Source organism: Chiloscyllium plagiosum, unplaced genomic scaffold (assembly GCF_037043375.1).
Source record: "Chiloscyllium plagiosum isolate Xiang-an unplaced genomic scaffold, Cpla_swu_hap1 HiC_scaffold_26, whole genome shotgun sequence".
In the NCBI taxonomy this organism is placed as follows: domain Eukaryota; kingdom Metazoa; phylum Chordata; class Chondrichthyes; order Orectolobiformes; family Hemiscylliidae; genus Chiloscyllium; species Chiloscyllium plagiosum.
In genome coordinates, this window is record NW_028270164.1 from 15,188,031 (window position 1) to 15,197,049 (window position 9,019).

Sequence of the window (9,019 nt, forward strand, 5' to 3'; positions counted from 1 at the left end):
CCTAGGGAGTGTTGCTGAACAAAGAGACCTTGGAGTACAGGTTCATAGCTCCTTGAAAGTAGAGTCACAGGTAGATAGGATAGTGAAGAAGGCATTTGGTATAATTCTCTGACCAATAAAGGAAAGTGAGTACAGAAATTGGGAGGTCATGTTGCGGCTGTACAGGACATTGGTTAGGCTTCTGTTGGAATATTGCATGCAATTCTGGTCTCCTTCCTATCGAAAAGATGTTGTGAAACTTGAAAGGGTTCAGAAGAGATTTACAAGGATGTTGCCAGATTTGGAGGGTCTGAGCTATAGGGAGAGGCTGAATAGGCTGGAGCTGTTTTCCCTGGAGCATCGAAGGCTGAGGGGTGACCTCAGAGGTTTGTAAAATCATAAGGGGCATGGATAGAATAAATAGACAAGGTCTTTTCCCTGGGGTGGGGGAGTCCTGAACTTGAGGGCATAGGTTTAGGTTGAGAGGGGAAAGGCAAAAGGGAATGGGCTGCCAGAGGAAGTGGTGGAGGTTGGTACAACGGCAACATTTAAAAGGAATCTGGATGGGTATACGAATAGGAAGGGTTTGGTGGGATATGGGCCCACCAAATATTCTAAACTAAACCTGTTCAGATATATTATGAGATTTGTCATCTATTAGATATCCTGTTTTTAGTTCACCTTGATTAAATGTATCAAAAAAAAACAAATGACTCAAGCCAAAGATCTTTTGATGACATAGTGGTAGCATCCCTACCACTGAATCAGGAAGCCAGAGTTCAAATTCCACATGCTCCAAAGGTGTGGCTGAATGTGCCTGAACAGGTTGAATAAAAACACCTCAATGAAAAACGTTTGGGCTCTTGTGGCACAGTGGTAGCAGTCCTCCCTCTGAGCCAGGAAACTTCAAATCCCAACTGCTGCAGAGATGTACAATAACATCTCTCAACAGGTTGATTAGAAATATCTAGATGATAAATGTTATTGTTAAATTTTAAGAGTTTCTTTTGAGAACTGGAACAAATGGAATCTGTATGCTTTGTTCATAAAAAAAGGAAATTAAAAGCCAATATTATCATGACAACTGGTTAAGTTTAAGATGTAGTGTACAACTATGCCTACTCTCCGACAATGTTAAAAGCTGTCTGGTCTCAGCCTACGCAGAAGTCTAAGTGCCACATCTGACCTCAACATCAATGGGCTATGAAGACAACAGAAAAGTCAGCTACAAGCTTTTGCTCCCAATCTTCATCTGGGGACACCATCCAAGAGGTGCTTATGAGCAAATACTGGGTAGGAACAGGTCATGCCCAACTCACAACTGCCCAATGGTAGGTCAGAAATTGCCATCTCTACTGACATGATTTGGAGGAGATAGAGTGTGTCTATGGCCCATTAAACTATCTAAACTGAAGGCCAACACCATCAGGACAGAAGAAGGAAATCTTGTTTGTTAATGGGAATTTCTGCAATATGTTGAGCATTTCTAATATCATAAAAGTTACATTCCAGACAGTACTGGGGTCACTAGAGAAACTCCTAGAACAAGACATTAGCCCCAACTATCACTCACACTGAGCTCACTGATGGATTCAACAGCTAGTGCAAATATTTAACTCAATTTTAAAAAAAGCAGATAAAACATGTGGAATTCAGTATTGCTGCATTAGTTGGGCACAGTGGAGAAAAGTTCAGCACTGTTCAAAAAAGGCATAAAAATGCAATAGATTTCAAGCAGTACTGAGCACAAGGATGTCACTCCAAATGACATATACATTGATCGAGTGTGCACTGCTGGACAAACACAGCGGGTCAGGCAGCATTTGAGGAGCAGGAGAATCGATGTTTCGGGCAAAATCCCATCATCAGGCTTTTGCCCGAAACATCAAGTCTCCTGGTTCTCGAATACTGCTTGACCAGCTGTGCTTTTCCAACACCACACTCTCAACTCTGATCTCCAGCATCTACAGTCCACACTTTCATCTACGTACATTGATTGTTCAGAGCTTGAACAGAGGTTTTTATTTGCAATTCTTCAAACTGATTTTAAATAATTTGGGAGATAAATGAAACTCTTGAAACCCAGCCAAAAGAATGCTATCCAGGATTAAATAGAAAGTGTGTAAAGTTCATCAAGGGAAATGGCTGCATCAAATTAGAACACAGTGTACTGTAGAGCACTTCATTATAGAAATTCATCAGCATTGTGCCAGGAGCAAAAATTATAACAAGGAGCAACTGAGATATTGGGACTATTTCCACCGAGACAGAAACGACTGAGGAAAATTTAATAGCAGCTCTTAAAATTGTGAAGGAATTTGACAGTTTAATACGGATGAAGGTATTCCCTCCAGTTGAGATATTAGTAGCAAGGTGCCATCTCTTACCAATGGTCACTAAAAGAGCAAAGAGATGGGTTAATGGAAATTTCTTTGCAGCATTATTAATAATTACTACTTTGTCAAAGAGAGTTCTTGAAGCAAAAATGATTTGATCATTTAAATGAAAAGGCATTAAATATTTGCAGTTGAAAAAGATACAATCATATGGGGAAAGAGGAGGACAGAGGTTTGATTGGAATATACAAGTGAAGAGTCAATTCAGTCTTAATGGGCTGAACAGCCCTACCCTGATGCAATCATCTTTGGTAAAGTCAGTACCTGGAAAAGCAAAGGTACGTTGACAGTTCAGCACAAGCTGGATTCCAATCAAAGCTTGCCATTGAGGTTTGTCAAGGGAAATAGGTGGCAATGTGGCAGTGCCATAACTCAGCACCACCCCCTTGACTCCTAGCTGTCTACATTCCTTCCTTCCTACCCATCCACTCCACCCTCCCCTCCGACCTATCACTTCCACCCAACTTTCATCTACCTATCACATTCCCAGCCACCTTTCCCCCACCCAGCCTCACACCCCTTCCCATTTATCTCTAAGCTCTCCGGGCCACAAGCCTCATTCCTGATGAAGGGCTTATGCCTGAAATGTCGGCTCTCCTGCTCCGCCGATGCTGCCTGACTTGTGGTGTTTTTCCAGCACCACACTCTTGGCAATGTGGCAGTGTCACTGAACTAGCAATCTGGAGGCCCAGACAAAGCTTGTGTTGAAAATGCCTTCAAATCCCAGCATGGTAACTGCTGGAATAAAAAAGCAATGAGTGAATCTGGAAGTGAAAGCAATGGTGAGCATGAAACGGCTTTGAAGGTCATAAAATCCTATTCGGTTCACTTATGTCTGAGGGAAGGGAACCAGCCAACCTTACCTGATCTGGCCTGATCATGTGATTGCCATATGCTATGAAATAGTCTATCAAGCCACTCAATTCATGAGGCAATTAGGGTTGGGTAACAAATACCTTGCTAGTGACCCCCACATCGCAAGAAAGAATAAACAAAACCCTGCAGGAACAGGAACAGGAGTAGGCCATTCAGCCCACCAAGCCTGTTCTGCAATTCAATAAGACCATGGTTGATCTGTTGCCTAACTCCATAACTCCTTTGGTCCATATCCCTTAATACATTTGCTTAACAAAAAATTGATTATCTCAGACTTAACATTTAGAAGTGCAGCAGGAAGGGCTTCAATTATTTTGAAATGAGTGAGAGGTACCACAATAAAATATCAGAGGGGAGCCGCAAGGTCCTGAGGAAACTGCAGGATACAAACATTCAAATGAAAATAGTTGAGAATATAAAAAGATTAGTTGTTGCGAAAATTAAGTGATGGGTTCAGAGTACACTGGTGTAAGTGCATGGAACAAAGTATAGAAAGGGGAGTGAGCCACAAGCAAAAGTCAATACGTGGGGTTATGATAAGGTGGCAATAACTGAGACCCAGTTCAAACAAGAGAAAGAACAGACACTTAACCCTGGTTGTGAGGTATGCAGGAAAGATAGGGAAGTGAAAAAAAAAGTGTGTTGATAAAGAACAAAGAGAAACAAAGAACAGTCGAGCATGCACCCCAAGCCTGCACAGACACATGACACCTTCCTAAAGTAAAAACCTTTTGCATCTACGTGATCTGTATCCCTCTATTCCATGCCTGTTCATGTATCTAAGGCTGGAAATATTGATCAAAGATAATGTTACAGGAGGAGAAAAGGACATGATGTAGCCAAGGATGGAATTTATTCTGTTAGAATTAATGTTGCACTGCAGAGTGTATATTATAGACTACTAAATAGCAGGAAAGAACAGGACCAAAAAGGGGGATAATTTTGTGGAGACTAGAGCATGCTGAGGTATTAAATGACTAATAGTGGATGAAATTTAAGACAGAATAGTATGAACTGATTCATCTTGGTGGGTAATAAAATCTAATTTTAAAAAAAGGAGGCCAGAAACAGAGAGATGGGGATGCTGTTGCTGGTACGAATACAAGTATTTGCTGACTGCAGGATCAATTGAAAAGGTTGTTTAAAAGGCATAAAGGATTGGATTTGAGTAGAAAAGTAAAGATTTTATTCTAAAATGTTATAAAACACTGGATTTATTAAATACAGGTTGGGCACAGCTGAAGTATAGTAGAGACAATTACAGGCATCATACTTTAGCAAGATTGTCTAAGTCTCAGGGAAACTGCAAAGCAGATTTATGAGAATGATACAGGAGATTTCATTTATGCGGCAATACTAGAAAAATTGGGCTTGCTCTCCTGAGAGAGAGGAAGGTTAAGGGAACATCTGATTGAGATGCTCAAAATTATGAAGTGATTAGCGAGAGAACAAACTGTAAAACTCTTTCCGCTCAAAAGATCAGCAATCATAAAGTGCAGATTTCGGATCAAAGCAAAGGTAAAGGTTTTACACAGCAAGTGGTTAGGATTAGAGGTGGGCTGCCTGGAAGGGTAGCGGAAACAGATTCAAAACTACCAGAAGGGAATTGAAAAGGAAAAGTTTTCAGGACAATTGAGATTAAACTGTCAGCCCAAAGAGTTGGCATGGACACATTGGAAGGAATGGCCTCATACTGTGCTGCACCATTCTATGATCCGAAGAGCTTCATAACCAGTTCCAATACTGAACAACCCAGATGGCCTCCTTCTTCAAAACCGCAATATCCCCCCAGATGTGGTCGACGATGCCCTCCACCACATCTCCTCCACTTCCCGCTCCTCCGCCCATGAGCCCTGCCCCTCCAATCGCCACCAGGACTGAACCCCACTGGTCCTCACCTATCACCCCACCAACCTCCAGATACATCGTATCATCCGTCGTCACTTCCGCCACAGCCAAACAGACCCCACCACCACCAGGGATATATTTCCCTCCCCTCCCCTATCAGCGTTCCGAAAAGACCACTCCCTCCGTGACTCCCTCGTCAGGTCCACACCTCCCACCAACCCAACCTCCACTCCCGGCACCTTCCCCTGCAACCGCAAGAAATGCAAAACTTGCGCCACACCTCCCCCCTCACTTCCATCCAAGGCCCCAAGGGATCCTTCCATATCCGCCACAAATTCACGTGCACCTCCACACACATCATTTACTGCATCCGCTGCACCCGATGTGGCCTCCTCTATATTGGGGAGACAGGCCGGCTACTTGCGGAACGTTTCAGAGAACACCTCTGGGACACCCGGACCAACCAACCCAACCACCCCATGGCTCAACACTTCAACTCCCCCTCCCACTCCACCAAGGACATGCAGGTCCTTGGACTCCTCCATCGCCAGACCATAGCAACACGACAGCTGGAGGAAGAGCGCCTCATCTTCCACCTAGGAACCCTCCAATCACAAGGGATGAACTCCGATTTCTCCAGTTTCCTCATTTCCCCTCCCCTCACCTTGTCTCAGTTCCAACCCTTGAACTCAGCACTACCTTCCTAACCTGCAATCTTCTTCCTGACGTCTCCGGCCTATCACCCTCACCTCAACCTCCTTCCACCTATCGCATTTCCAAAGCCCCTCCCCCAAGTCCCTCCTCCCTACCTTTTATCTTAGCCTGCTTGGCATACTTTCCTCATTCCTGAAGAAGGTCTCATGCCCGAAACGTCAATTCTCCTGCTCCTTGGATGCTGCCTGACCTGCTGCGCTTTTCCAGCAACACATTTTCAGCTCATTCTACGATCTGATACAAGTTTCAGGAGTGGATTATCCTTCTTGGTTTATACTTGGCCAATATTTATCCGTCAACCAACATCTTCCAAAGAGATTATCTAGCTATAAGCTAGGGGTGGCACAGTGGCTCAGTGGTTAGCACTTCTGCCTCACAGCACTAGGGTCCCAAGTTCGATTCCAGCCTCAGGCGACTATCTGTGTGGAGTTTTCACATTCTCCTTGTGTCTGCGTGGGTTTCCTCCCACAGTCCAAAGATGTGCAGGTCAGGTGAATTGGCCATGCTAAATTGCCCATAGTCTTAGGTGCATTAGTCCGAGGGAAATGGGTCTGGGTGGATTACTCTTCGGAGGGTCAGTGTGGACTGGTTGGGCCGAAGGGCCTCTTTCCACACTGTAGGGAATCTAATCTAACCTAATCATATTGCTGTTTGGGGGAGCTGTGATATTTTCTAAGTCACACTAGTGACTACACAACAAAAGTGCTTCTGTGGCTGTAAAGTGCTTTGACACAGTCAGAGCTAAATCACAGGTTCTATATAAATGAAAGTTTTGCTCTCTGTCTTTCCCTTCCCTGTCGAAGCAGTGATTCTGATCGGCATGAATCCACCAATGACAGCGGTGTTTCAATACTATTCTTGGTGTGCAAGTCCATGTGATTGTTAAAGGGTTGTTGGACCTAAGCACTGGATAGAAGGACAGAGTAGAAGATGATCACAATCAAACTCATGCTGTCCTTCCAACCTGTCTGCCCTTCTCAGTGATCGGGTGTGGGAACAGTGGTTGATTAATCTGCCCTTCTCCCCACACTGAACCCTTTGACAAAAGTCCCACTGCTGCCCTCAGCAAGGTTGGCTAACCACCAGTCACAGCCCAAATCAAATCCAACCCCATCTGACAGTGCCTGACAAACCCATAATGTCTACTATCAAGATAAGGCAGCAGCTACATGGGAACACCACCTTCTGCAAGTTCACTTCCAAGCCACACAGCATCCTGACTTGGAAACATTTTGCCATTCCTTCACCGTCGCTGGGTGAAAATCCAGTAACTGCCTCCCTACCAGCACAGTGGATGGTGTATCTACATCACATGGGCTGCAATGATTCAAGAGAAGCAGCTCCCCACCAGCACCTTCTTAAGGTTGATGGGTGAACAGTGAATGCTGGCTGAGTGCACATCAACAACATATCACTGACAATTATTTTATTTGTCACAAAACAGAGGTGGAACCGAGGATGCCCCCTTGGTATTCTGTAACACACTCAGTTGACCAACCTTGCATCAACACATTGCATTCTGAATGCATTTTGTTACGACCACTTTAAAGTCTTCACCCTGGGATACAATGTCTCCACGGACTATTCTATTGTAATTAAGTTGCTGAAGAAACCTATAAAACAGCTCACTGAGCAGCATCGGCCTCTTAGGTTTCAGAATCCTGAAATCTCTTGCCATGAAGCAAAGCAGCCAACAGCCTACAAAACATGATGAAGCAGACGGTCTCATGTATGGAAGGACATCAGCAGCTTCTTATCCAAGGCATAATGGTCTCAGATTCACTGTACTGAGAATTCTCAGTAAGGCTGCTCAGCTGGCTAAGAGACTCACGGAATAATCCCCATCTTTTCTCATTCCACACACTTTTTTTTAACAAAAAAGAAAAAAACATAAAGTTTTGCATCACATTCACTCGCCACACCTAAACTGCTGCAGCCAAAAACAACTTAAAGATGGAGGGAGGAGAATAGGGTGGGGGGGAAAGAGGTGCCGTAGAATCAACACGGGTTAAAAGGACATTTACGCCGTATCATGAATGCTATCTCGACATCAATATCTGTAAATCTATGGAGAATCTATGCAAACACCGGCAGCACAAGTCAGCCATTGCAACTGATGCACGCGAATCCATACTCCCTCAACTCTGCCTTACTCATTTAGCTTTTGTATTCAAAGGCTAATGTAACGTCACGTTAAAAACACAGTGCAAGCCCCTCTCCAACTGGTATCCTTTTAGGCATCACCACTTGCCGCTCGAACATCAATTGCTTTTTTTAAAAAAAAGAAAGAAAAATCAGTCCCCAAACCTTGGAAGAGAAAGTTTCAGAGAAAGTTCAGGCAGAAGAAACGCTTGAAACCCCCTTGTTAGAAGGTATTTACTTTGAAATCGATGAACAGAAGTGGGCTGAGAAAAAATTGCAACAAGCAGAAATAGATACCTTGGGAAAGGGGAAGGGGGGGGGGGAGGTGGAAGAGAGAGGAGGAAGAAACAGATTTGAGACTTCACTCACGGCGCTGCCTGCCTGCGCCCCAATGCGGAATCACCCTCACATGGACTGGCTGCTGTCCGTGGAGTGGTTTTGTTTTGAGCGAGTCGCCGCTCCAGAGAGAGACTGACTCCTGGTTAAAATGTAACCAGTCAGCGGAGGCCCGAGCCTGCGCACTGAGGGCGGAAGGAAGAAGAAAATTGACAAGAGGGTTTTGGAGTTGGGAACGTGTGTGTCTGCCAGGCACTGACCGTGCTCCTGCAGGCATACAGGCTTTGGGGAGGGGTGCCTTGGCTGCAAGGGGGGGGAGAGCTGCAGGGCAAACTTTACCTTTTTTTTAAGGGGGGGGGGGAGGAAGCGGTTTAAGGAAAAGGGGTTGCTTTTGACAGAGGTTTAAGTCAAACACCAGCCAGATCCAAGAGATGATTTTTCTGGATGAAAAAATATAGAAGCTGCCTTACAGCAGCAAAGTTCCCGTCAGCGGGGCAATATTCACCAAAGGTTAGCTTTTACCGGTTTGCGGGGGTGGGTTGAGTCCACAGGGTTTCGCATCGCTCCCCACCCCACCTTTAGGCAGTTTTACATGCAGAGCTGAGCAAAAGGGATTTCAGTGAGGTTGGGTGAGCAACGGGGACCCATTGGACTTTTGCCAGTGTCCGCAGCCTCACCCCACACTTAAGGTGGCCTGCCAAGTTTGCTGATTTCTCTCTCTCTCTGTC

At 44.8% G+C, this 9,019-nt stretch overlaps 1 protein-coding gene across 1 annotated transcript in view; it reads right to left on the bottom strand.

Moving 5' to 3' along the window:
* The window catches only part of LOC122563092 (solute carrier family 45 member 3), a 138,316-nt gene extending 129,874 nt beyond the window's left edge, over positions 1-8,442 (bottom strand). Inside the window, exon 1 of the mRNA XM_043716509.2 lies at positions 8,325-8,442. The gene's annotated coding sequence lies outside the window, so the exon portion shown is untranslated. The remainder of the gene's footprint in view (positions 1-8,324) is intronic.
* Positions 8,443-9,019: the final 577 nt, after the last annotated feature.